Source organism: Hyposmocoma kahamanoa, unplaced genomic scaffold (genome assembly GCF_003589595.1).
Source record: "Hyposmocoma kahamanoa isolate Upper Pololo Valley unplaced genomic scaffold, ASM358959v1 94, whole genome shotgun sequence".
NCBI classification, from domain to species: Eukaryota; Metazoa; Arthropoda; class Insecta; order Lepidoptera; family Cosmopterigidae; genus Hyposmocoma; species Hyposmocoma kahamanoa.
This window is the reverse complement of record NW_020654878.1, coordinates 10,442,468-10,454,278: the sequence shown is the minus strand read 5'-3', so window position 1 is coordinate 10,454,278 and position 11,811 is coordinate 10,442,468. Positions and strand designations below refer to the sequence as shown.

General features: G+C 36.6%; 1 long non-coding RNA gene across 1 annotated transcript in view; it reads left to right on the top strand.

Moving 5' to 3' along the window:
- Nucleotides 1-458: 458 nt before the first annotated feature.
- Nucleotides 459-11,811, top strand: part of LOC113238016 — a 12,493-nt gene continuing 1,140 nt past the window's right edge. The window contains exons 1-3 of the long non-coding RNA XR_003311075.1: nucleotides 459-584; nucleotides 5,437-5,518; nucleotides 11,515-11,612. This is a non-coding gene — a long non-coding RNA (uncharacterized LOC113238016). The remainder of the gene's footprint in view (nucleotides 585-5,436; nucleotides 5,519-11,514; nucleotides 11,613-11,811) is intronic.

Genomic DNA, 11,811 nt, shown 5'->3' with positions numbered 1-11,811 from the left:
CTGTGTATATCTTACAAAACACTTGAAATGGCTATCACTAGTTCAATAGCACTATTGTAACCCTTTATTAGCAATCACCAAAATGTTAGTGGGGGAGGGCAGCCAGTTTATTTTTATTATATTAATATGTGAGATAATCCTCAAAACAATGCCGTACGTACGTCACTATACTGTGAAAGTAGCTGAAGTAAACTAATTTAGGTAAGTGTACGTCCGAAAGTTTTCGTATTTTTTAAATCGCGTACATTGCAGAGTTAAGCCGGTTCGATAGCTTACCTACTTATTTATTTGTGGATACCAATGCAATTTAGCATCTATCTAAAGTTATTTTGATATAGTTGTCATTGTGGGCAAATTTAATTAATTACACTTTAGAACATATGTTTCAGTCAAGTTTTCGAAAGTATTTCAAGCACTACCTATATATTTTATAGGTGTAATTTGTTTTACAGGCAATGGGCAACATTGTTTTCTCGATCATATGGCTTATTATCTTACTTTTTTTTGGATATTGGGTTGCTGGTTTTGCTTCCAGCTGGTACGTCCTTCTTCAGCCGCTTGCAGCCTGCATAAATTTTATAGCAGTTAGTATTTTAACTCATTAAAACTTTATCCTGAGTTATTCAATTGACTAAGCACAGTGAGCAAGCGATTAATATGCCTACCAGAAAAATAATATGGCAGAGAAAAATCGGTATCGTTTTCTGCATTGCCTACCTTGTACTATACTGTGTTACGATGTCAATAAAAATACTTAAGACCACAAATTTGCAACAGTCGTGCGTTCAGCAGGGTGTTCAAGGTTTGCGTGTACAATGCGTACAAATGTGACACAAGACAAATAGGTACGTGCAGACATTGAACGCCCCATCGTTGCGAATTTGTGGCCTAAGTATACTTATTTAAGAGGTTTCCCACGAGCGAACAATAAACACGGTGACTTAACTATAATACCTACAGTAACTAAAAGTAATTCCCTTGATATAGTAGCAGTGAACAAAAAAGTAACGAGAATGGACACTCTCCGCCCCTCCCTAGTTTTAAATAACGCACCACGCCCCGCACATTGACGGTTACGTTGACTCATTAGGCTGAACGCAACAATGCGATCGCATGTGTCGGCGAGCCGTTTTCACGCTAAGACGGCTTTGATATTTGAATATAGTTTTCATTTATTCATTACGAAACTTGTATACGTTAATATATAACATCATTATATGTTACTATTTATAATTGTCGTGTTTATCATCTTCTAAACGGGATAAAGAGAGGAGTTTCTTCCCTTCGTTTTCCGAAAGATGAAACGAGGTAAGCAAAAAAATTATGTCTCTCTCTCTCTTTATCTGAGATTCGTTCAGTTATTCTTTTCTTCATTTATTTAGTGCAGAGACATATCAATATAATGATATGTAATATAGTAGACAAGGGTTCTCAAATTTTAGTGAATACCGGGTGGAACGGAATGACCGACATAGCCGAAAGTATCACGTTAAGAACCCTACATACATGAGTTTTATTTACTTTAATTGTAAAATCAGAACTGTTGAAAAATGTATGTCCAGATTTAAACTTTTCACGTTGCAACAACCCTGAGGGCGCGTTCAAATTAGCCGCTGCACCCGCGCGGCAACCGCGCGGCGCGACTCTCGCGCTGCTGAAGTGCGACCAAATTTTTAGTGATGTTTTATCTTTCGACTCAGTTACACAATGGATTCTGACGAAGAAACGTTACTTTCACTTATTTTGTTAAAACGAAGAAAAAAGAATTAAAAAGAATACCAGAACGTATTAATATAATCGACAACGTATAATCGACGTTGTCGATCGACAACGAGAGTCGAGAGACGTTTTCGAGTTGTTTGGGAGTGCTTATTGAGAATGTGGCATTAATTTCTAAATCAAAGATGGTCGTCAAGAATTTTCAAAAATTTCTTTTTGGTAATTCTTATGGGAACGGCATTTATATCTGAATACATGATAGCTAACACGACTTTTCTAAATGCAGGAAGGCGGGCACGATTTCTCAAATAATGGCAAGTTGGGTATCGTTTTCGAAATATTTGAGGGTGCTCATTACGAATATAGCACTTATTCGTAAATCCAAGATGGCGGACACGATTTTTCAAAAAAATTCAATATGGGTATCCTTTTCGAGGTATTTGGGGATGATCATTACGAATATGGCACTCATTTCTAAATCCAAGATGGCGGGCATGAGTTTTCGAATAATGGCAAGTTGGGTATCGTCTTCGAGGTATTTGGGGGTGCTCATTACAAATAGACCACTTGTTTGTAAATCCAAGATGGTGGACACGATTTTTCAAAAAATGCAATATGGGAATCTTTTTCGCGGTATTTGGGGATGCTCAATACGAATATGGCACTCATTTCTAAATCCAAGATGGCGGGCACGATTTTTCGAATAATGTCAACTTGGGTATCGTTTTCGAGGTATTTAGGGGTGCTCATTACGAATATACCACTTGTTTGTAAATCCAAGATGGCGGACACGATTTTTCAAAAAAATGCAATATGGGTATCTTTTTCGCGGTATTTGGGGATGCTCAATACGAATATGGCACTCATATCTAAATCCAAGATGGCGGGCACGATTTTTCGAATAATGGCAAGTTGGGTATCGTTTTCGATGTATTTGGGGGTGCTCATTACGAATATAGCACTTATTTCTAAACCCAAGATGGCGGCACGATTTTTCAAGTAATAGCAAGTTGGCTATCGTTTTCGAGGTATTTGGGGATGCTCATTACGAATATAGCATTCATTTCCAAATCCAAGAAGGCGGGCACGATTTTTCGAATAATGGCTAGTTGGGTATCGTTTTCGAGGTATTTGGGGGTGCTCATTACGAATATAGCACTTATTTGTAAATCCAAAATGGCGTAAACGATTTTCCAGAAAAATAAAAAACCCAACTTGCCATTATTCGAAAAATCGTGCCCGCCTTCTTGGATTTGGAAATGAATGCCATATTCGTAATGAGCATCCCCAAATACCTCGAAAAGGATACCCATATTGCATTTTTTTTTAAATCATGTGCGCCATCTTGGATTTACAAATAAGTGCCATATTCGTAATGAGCACCCCCAAATATCTCGAAAACGATACCCAACTTGCCATTATTTGAGAAATCGTGCCCGCCATCTTGCATTAGGAAAGTCGTGTTAACCATCATGTATTCAGATATAAATGCCATTCCCATAAGGATTACCAAAAATAAATTTTTGAAAATTCCTGGCAACCATCTTGGATTTAGAAACTAATGCCACATTCTCAATAAGCACTCCCAAACAACTCGAAAACGTCTATAATTCTCGTTGTCGATCGACAATGTCGATTATAATATTCGTGTTGCAAAAACGAGCGATTCGTTCTGTGTACCGTTTAGGTACTCGGGTTTCTCTCAAAGAAAAGTTTAACGAGTCTGGTATCATGGCTGTGGCATCACAGTACATTTACTCAAATATTTTGTGTGCGCGTAAATGTATATATATTTCCATTAAGAAAGAAGATATCCATAATATTAACCTTAGAACTAAATCCAAACTCATGGTATGTACCACAATTTCGTTTAACTAAGGTAAACGATTCTTTTATGGGGACATGTATACCAATATACCTATATTTTTACAATAAGATTCCGGTATATGATTCCGTATATTAAGATTATCATTTCCTAAGTTTAAAATTTAATGAAAAGTATTTTAATTGAAGTTATATTAAAAAGAGTATTTGTTAGATAAAGATGTATGGAAAGACAACATGAGTCTTGATTCCACACCATTATGATTCAAAGTGTATTCCATAGCATTTAAATTTATTTTAAAAGAGGAATCTCTAGAGTTTCTTGCTCGTTCTTCTCAGGAAGGTCAGCGTAGTGAACGAGCAGTCGCTTCAAAAATGACGTTTTCAATCGTAAAAATTTTACCTGTGGAATAAATGATTATTTGACTTTAACTTTGGCTTTGTCGATCATTCTGTTCCATCCGGTATAATTATTAATTAAGTAATGTAAAATAAAGTTGGACACGCAATTTCAAATACCTTGGTTAATTTATTAAAAATTACCTGTCAAAATATAACATTTTAGGTGCTCTTAAATTTATTTTTTGAAATAAACCTTCGGGATTGTCCTATTTAATGAATTAATGAAAAATGTAATATCATATTGATCAAAAATAATTAATGGACATGTGTAATTAATGGGATTCTATTAATAGATTTATAGCTGATTAATTGATTATAGATTAGAGATTCACGTTAGAATTTTGGCTGTTGCCGCTCTGACAACGTAACGTAATAAGTACGAGAAAGTGATGGGTAACCCTGCCACTTTACGCACATTTGCGTGTGTGCAAATATTGCCGTGCTATATGTAGTAGTAGTAGGTAAATAACATTCGACTGTTGTGTGGAGTGTTCGGGGTGTGGTGTGACAGTAGGTTACAGGTCGAATTATACAAACTGTTAAAATTAACTTTACGTCATTTCCTTAGCTATTATTTCTTACATCCTTATCATAACTAACGTAATCGATATTTTTTAGCGAAATTGAGTTATTAACATATCTGGAATCAGCGAAACGAGGTCTATAATCCCCTACAAGCGGTTTTTATGTCAAACTTACTTTTAGTTTTATTGTAAGCAAAATCAGCGTAACTGACATTTATATCAAAGAAAGAAAACTTTGGGTGCCAATATCTCGAAAGTTACCAAAATGCTCATCGGAAAAAAAGTGTTCCACCTATATATAGATATAGCTACAAGGAGCGACATAGTTGTTAAAACACCAAATAGTAATTAATTACTGTTTCGGATTCACAATGGTTTTACTGCATCGTAGGACAAAACTACTGAACTAGGAAGTCGAAGTTGGATTTCAAAGTAATCCTAACGGTGCCATGTAAAAAATGCAGTAGATAATTGACCTTTTACCAAAACAAAGAATAAAAAAGTAACGAGAATGGTCACAGTGACGGAACAGCGACATTTGCTAGTAGAACTAAAAGAAAAAAATTAAAATTTTATTTACGAGGGGAATTTTGGGACGTACGCTAAACACTTAAACAAGACGAAACAGTGGCATTTTTGACGGCCTTACCCATGTATGGATATTTATCTTCATACATAAAATAAAGAGAGGAGTTTCTTTCATCCGAAAATCCGGAACTCGAAAACAATAATTAATTAATATTAAGTGGTTTTAACACCTCTATGTCGCTCCTTGAGCTATATCTATACGTGTATCTACATATATATGTGAAACACCTTTTTCCGGCCATTGGTTATGACAAGGATATTCAATTATAGCATTGCATAGGTATGTGACTGGAAAAAATTGACAAATTAGGCATTAAGTGTACTACCGACTAGCTTGCTATACTATTAAAATTTTGAACATTTTCATTTCCTTTTTCAGACTATCAACGAATTCTTGTCCAAGGTAGTTCATTTCCCACTGCTTTGCGGGGAAAGAATAAGGGACGGAAGGGGATTCAGTTGTTAGTTTAATTTGTTATTCTAATATGTAGTCTAGTCATATTTAATTTTAGTACAGTAGTGTTTTCTTCACATTAATTAACGCGCGACACGTTTGAAGACCGTGACCTATTTTTGTAATGTTCATAATAGTGTAGTTTATTAAGTAGCAACATTTATAACGTTGTTGATCTAAGATTCAGTAGAAGTTGATTATGCCAATTTGACTACACCGCGCCATGTAAAGGCAAGATAGATAGAAGACAGTAACGATTAACAAAAATAAAAATTGTTACAGTAATGTGTATAATTCAATTATACATGTACAGGGTCAAGAGCATGTCAAGCTTGACTCTTAAGATCTAAATTCAACTTAATGCCGCTTTTCGCTGTCCAAAGTACAAAGTGTCAAGCAAGACGCGCTCTTGACTGTACAAGTTCATTGTGTTACTAGAGCTGTATTGGTAGGCAATTACGAACATAAAGATATTCATGGCCCAAGCCGAAGACGAGATCTTTAATGGGCCTGATGTTTGTATTTGCTTTTACGCCCGCGCGACATAATGTTTTTGATCACTTCCTCGCTGATAATGTTAAAATAAAAACTTCAATTTAAATTAAAAAACTCCAGATACAAAACAGGGTACTCCAAAAGTCGCCATTTTTTAAGCTAATAACTCGACGAGATCAATTGATTGATCTACAATAAGTACTAGAGAGGTTGGGTAGTCTGCAAACTTTCGTGGTTGCAGCGTCAGGCCCTGTACACTCGTACTCCGTCCGAAACTATCGCTGTCATATAAGTAACACTCGATCAAATTGAATGATGCGAATGAAGCTTCATACTTAACATTGTTTTTTAATTTGTTCGAGTATTATTTATTTGACAGTAATTATTTCGGACGGATATCGGAGAACGAGAGTAGACCCTCAGATCAAAGTTACCATTATTATTGTAATCATGTCATCGGATTTCCATAATGGCGCATTTACACCAAGTCGTCAGGCGACTATAGTGAGTCATTTGACGAACGGTAGTTTGCAGCCGAAGTGATCGAAGCGACTGGGTGCGTCGCCTTCGGCAAGGCGAAGTAGTCTGCCGTAGGCGGCAGTCGACTCGATGTAAATGGCGAGTCGACTGCGTCGCCTTCGTCAGGCGAAGGAGTCTGTCGATCTGTGTATATACACCATAATATACCAATTTTCAAGTCGATCGGACATGTAGAAGTACAATAAAAACTTATTTGTATTATGACTGAGATCCCTACACTAAATGCGAAAAGAGCTGATGATCTTTAAACAGTTGAAAATATGTTTATCAAACATAGTTAAGCACCATCCCGATTAAACTAGCCTCCAAATAAAAACCGCTTTAGAGCCTATGCATACGGCGTATTTTATACGCGCCGATGACGCGCGTTTCACGAATGCACGTTTACGGCGCTGTAAACGTGCGTCATCTGCGTGTAAGTATACGCGCCGCAGACGCGCTATAGTGAATCGATTCAAACGCGCGCAAACATTGCGTTGCAAGCAAGAAGCTTATACGTGGGCCGCACTATAAGTTTCCGGAATGAATAAGAAAAAAATGCTATAAATGGTCATAAATGAATTTATTGTTTCTCAAAATATTCTCCGTTAGCGTTAATGCACTTTTTCATACGAATGAACAGTGACAATCTTTGAAACATATTTTTCATACTCTTCGACAACCTCACAGGTGATGAAAATCGTTGTCCGCGTAACTGGTTCTTAATTTTTGGAAATAAATAAAAGTCACAAGGTGCCAGGTCGAGACTGTACGCGGGATGGCTCATGAGGTCAACGTTGTTCACCTTCAAAAAATCATTTGTCTATCCAACCGTGTGAGAACTGGCATTATCGTGGTGCAATATGATACGGCGTTTTCGGTTATTTTTACGAAGTTTGTCAATAACTTTCGGCAAACAAAGGGTCGTGTACCAATCACCATTCACGGTACAACGAGTCTTCAAAGCAACAGTAGCCACGTGTCCAGTTTTATTTAAAAAAGAAGCAATCATCCTCTTAGAGGCACTTTGCACGCGCGCTATTTTGGTTGGTTTCGGCTCATTTCGAATCACCCATACGCTCGATTGCTGCTTTGTTTTGGGATCGTAACTATAAATCCATATTTCGTCACCTGTTACTATGTCCCACACCAAATTTGACGCCCCTTCGTTGAATCTGGTAAGCATGGCATTGCAAAAAGTGACGCAATCCGTTTTTTAAGCCTCAGTCAAATTGTGTGGATCCACCGAGAGCACAGCTTTTTCTCACCCAAATGTTTGTGTAGTACTGGTTGTATTTGACTCATGCCTATGCCTAAAGATGCCCGAATGTCATGGTATGTCACATGCCTGTCTGTTTTGATCATACGGCGCACAGCATCGATGTGTTTATTGTTCACAGCAGTGGACCGACGACCATTACGAAATTCGTCACTGAGATTCACACGACCGCGTTTGAATTCTGCAAACCAGCTATAAATTGTCGACTTGCATGGTACTGTAGACTAGGCTCTACTCTATGAGTAGAATTGCTGGCTGAATATAGGTAGTGATTATAGTTTTATATTTAGAATGTTAAGAAAACAGAAGAGCTTGACAGATTAAGATTATTGATTTGTAACCCTAAACATGTAAAAGAATACAATAAAGTATATTTTTAAGGATTATTCCAGTTTGAATTTATTAGAAGTACCTCTCGCAATGCATTAGAGCTATACCCCTCGTGACAGTACTTCGTCGCCAAAAGCAGTTTGAAGCCGAGCGAAGCTCCGCTGAGCTGTTAAGTTACACTTAGTCGTAGAAAATCATACTACAAAAATTTTCACGAGCTATATCCATGGTGACGTAGACAACCAATTTCTAAAATGACGCCACAATGTAAAAACAAGTGACAGTCAGATGAAACAAACTATATTCTACAGCCAAAGAGTTCCATTTTCAAATGTTGTAATTACTTTTTATGTATTGTGTATGTAAGTGGCCAGTTCCGGAAACTTATAGTGCGCCCTATATTATATACTCCATTGGAGTATATAGTTAGGATGTAGATGCTTCATTTCAAAAACTAACTATAAAACTATCTTTTATCAAAATGCACGATACATACGAGCGACTACAGCGCGTTTGCGGTGCGTATACGCGCAGACGACCCGCGTTTAAAATATGCCGTCGGCGCGTATAAAATACGCCGCGTGCATATTTTATACGCGCTCTTACGATCAGGCTCTTTTACCAGGCTCTTACGATCAGTCCAGCTATTTGGGAGCTACGAAGCTATGGGCAGACAAACATACTTTCGACGAAAGTCGCTATACTTTATTCATATGACATGTACTTTTACTCAATTATAATTCCTTCCTCAACTCAACCTAATAACTTGTAGTTGAAACCTCAAAAATCCCTTTACCCAAAATGACTGATTCTCATAATAATCCTTTTTACGTTCGTCTTGTAATCGAAACGACTTGTTCGTCTCGTCTACAGGTAGACGTTTAAACGAAAAGCACTTAAAAAGTCTGCTTTTTAAAATAAGCGCATAAGCACGCTTTTCATTTTAAGCGTAAGCGTTGGTCACAGGCCAGTTCTATAGATACTCAATAATTTCATTTTTTACAACGTGCCTAAGTTTCAAATAGCGCCATGTATGTTTCCTAAGCAAATTAATTCAACATAACGTTGCAAGATTTTTTTAAACATAAAGTCTATGCGCTTAAACGTTTTTCTAAACAACTTTTTAAGCGTCAAACTAAAAAGCGTTTAAGTGAAAAGCGCTTTTACAAGCACGCTTTTTAAACGACTTTCTAAGCGTCAACCTAAAAAGCGTTTAAGAGCTTTTACAAGCACGCTTTTTAAACGTACGTTCTAACGTTAAAAAATAAGCAGTTTTTTCCATTTCAATGGTTAACAACTACAAAAGTTAAACAACTTATGTTTTTAAACGCTTTTAAACGCCAATGAACAAAATGTTAATATAGTAATGTTATGTTAAAAATCTAACTCGTTTTTTACAAAAAAAACTTATCTTAAAACCTTTAGTTATTTCTATATCCAAGATGAAGGACACGACTTTTCAAGTAAATGTAATATGGGTATCATTTTCAAGAAATTTGGGGGTGCTCATTACGAATATGGCACTCATTTCTAAAAACAAGATGGCGGGCACGACTTTTCAAATAATGGCAAGTTGGGTATCGTTTTCGAGGTATTTGGAGCTGCTCATTACGAATATAGCATTTATTTCTTAATCTAATATGGCGGACACGACTTTTAAGTAAATGCAATATGGGTATCATTTTCGAGGTATTTCGGGGTGCTCATTACGAATATGGCACTCATTTCTAAATCCATAATGGCGGGCACGATTTTTTCAAACTATGGCAAGTTGGGTATCGTTTTCGAGGTATTTTGGGGTGCTCTTTACGAATATGGCACTCATTTCTAAATCCAAGATAGCAGACACGATTTTGAGTGAGTGAGTGGGTGGGTGAGGGGGTGGGTTAAGTGGTGAGTTTAGGGGGTGGGTGAGTGGGTTTGACGGGGTGGGTGAGCGGGTGAGTGACCCACCCCTTAACCCATCACCTAACCCACCTATTGACCTACCCCCTAACTCACCCCCTAACCGACCTCCTAACCGACCCCCTGACCCAACCCCCAACCTACCCCTTAACCCATCCCCAAACTCACTCTTAACCCACCTCAACCCAACCCCAACCCCCTAACCGACACCCTAACACTAATAATGACACTTATTCAGCAGTTTCGGTTTTAATTGTTAGTTTCAATTGTTTCTTAGAACAACTACAAAAATAATTGCAATTAATTTAATTGCAATTAAAAATCAATTCAATTGAAATCGATTGCAATTAAATCGACGAAATAAATTGATTTTTTAATCTGATTGAATTTCTGATTGAAATTTAATTGATTAACGCCCAACACTGTATGGCCTACATTTATTTCTCTCGCGAGTTTGGGTGTCATTTGTGGTTGTCTATGTGTGTGTCCATGGCACCCGCGACACAGGGTTTCCCTAGTGCGGGGCTATGAGTGTGTTGCGTTGCGTTACTAAAGGAAAGATTTAATTTGATGATTCATAATTATTAAAGTGCGATTTTGAAATTGGCCTAATCAATGCCATAAAAGTCGTTTTTCCGTCTGCAGAGATCAGAGGTTGTTATTACCATTTTAACAGGGCATTGTGGAAGCAAACCAAAAAGTTAGAAGTAACTGCCACAACAGAGGGAATGCGATTAGTGCCAGTAGCGATGTATGCCAATTTGTCTTTACATCCCACGGAAAGACTTTTCAGTGCATGGTCATCTTTGCAAAAACTGTTTCCCAGAAACTGAAGAAATTACCAAATTTCAAAAATACTTTTCTAAGCAGTGGATATCTTGTGCGTCTTTTATTAGTTGCTTAAATGATAAACATTGCACAAACAACGCGGTAGAGGGTTGGCACAGGAGATTGAACACACGTATGCCACACAAACCAACCCAGATGCGATTGTTATACAAGTTGAAAAAAGAAGCGAAACTACTAACTGAAATTAAGTTTTTACAGAATATTTCGACGACTAGTAAAAAGAGAATGCGTTAAGCTGAAAACCGAATGTCTAATTAGTACTCGCAAAGACTAGATTTTTGTTTCGAGAAGAGTATTTTATATTTTCGTTTAGTTAATAATTTTAAGTTCCAATAAAGTTTCCCTAACTGTACCCCAATTTGACGGTTTCATAATATATATAATGACATTTAGAGAATCAGTCATTTCGGGAAAAGCAATTTTTGAGGAGTGAACAATATATTGCGTAGTAGATAATGACATTCTGACCAAACCAGCCGGAAGGATTATAACCTTTTATAAAAAAGACTATACTTACATATAAAGAATATTTTTGAGCATTGAAACTTGCCTTTTTCTTTCATTTATACTATTTCATACGTATGGTATGAATGAAACAAAAAATCTTTTAAATTTATGTATTTCAGGATATTATTATAGAAGATTCGAAAAAATTGTAATGAAGACTATAACGATTGCCCGCGAAAAAATGACAGAAAATTGAATTATGAAGAAAAATTAAAATGTGAGATCTGGCAATATAGCTAATTAAATGTCTTAGTCTGTCCTGAAGGACGAAATAATTTTATTAATAATAGGGGTTAAAGTATGAAATTGCCGATTTGTACTGAAAATATAAATTGTTTATTTTTTAAATTTTTAACAAATTTATTTAACCAAAATAGTTGCCATTATTATCTATACATTGCTGCCATCTAATGGGA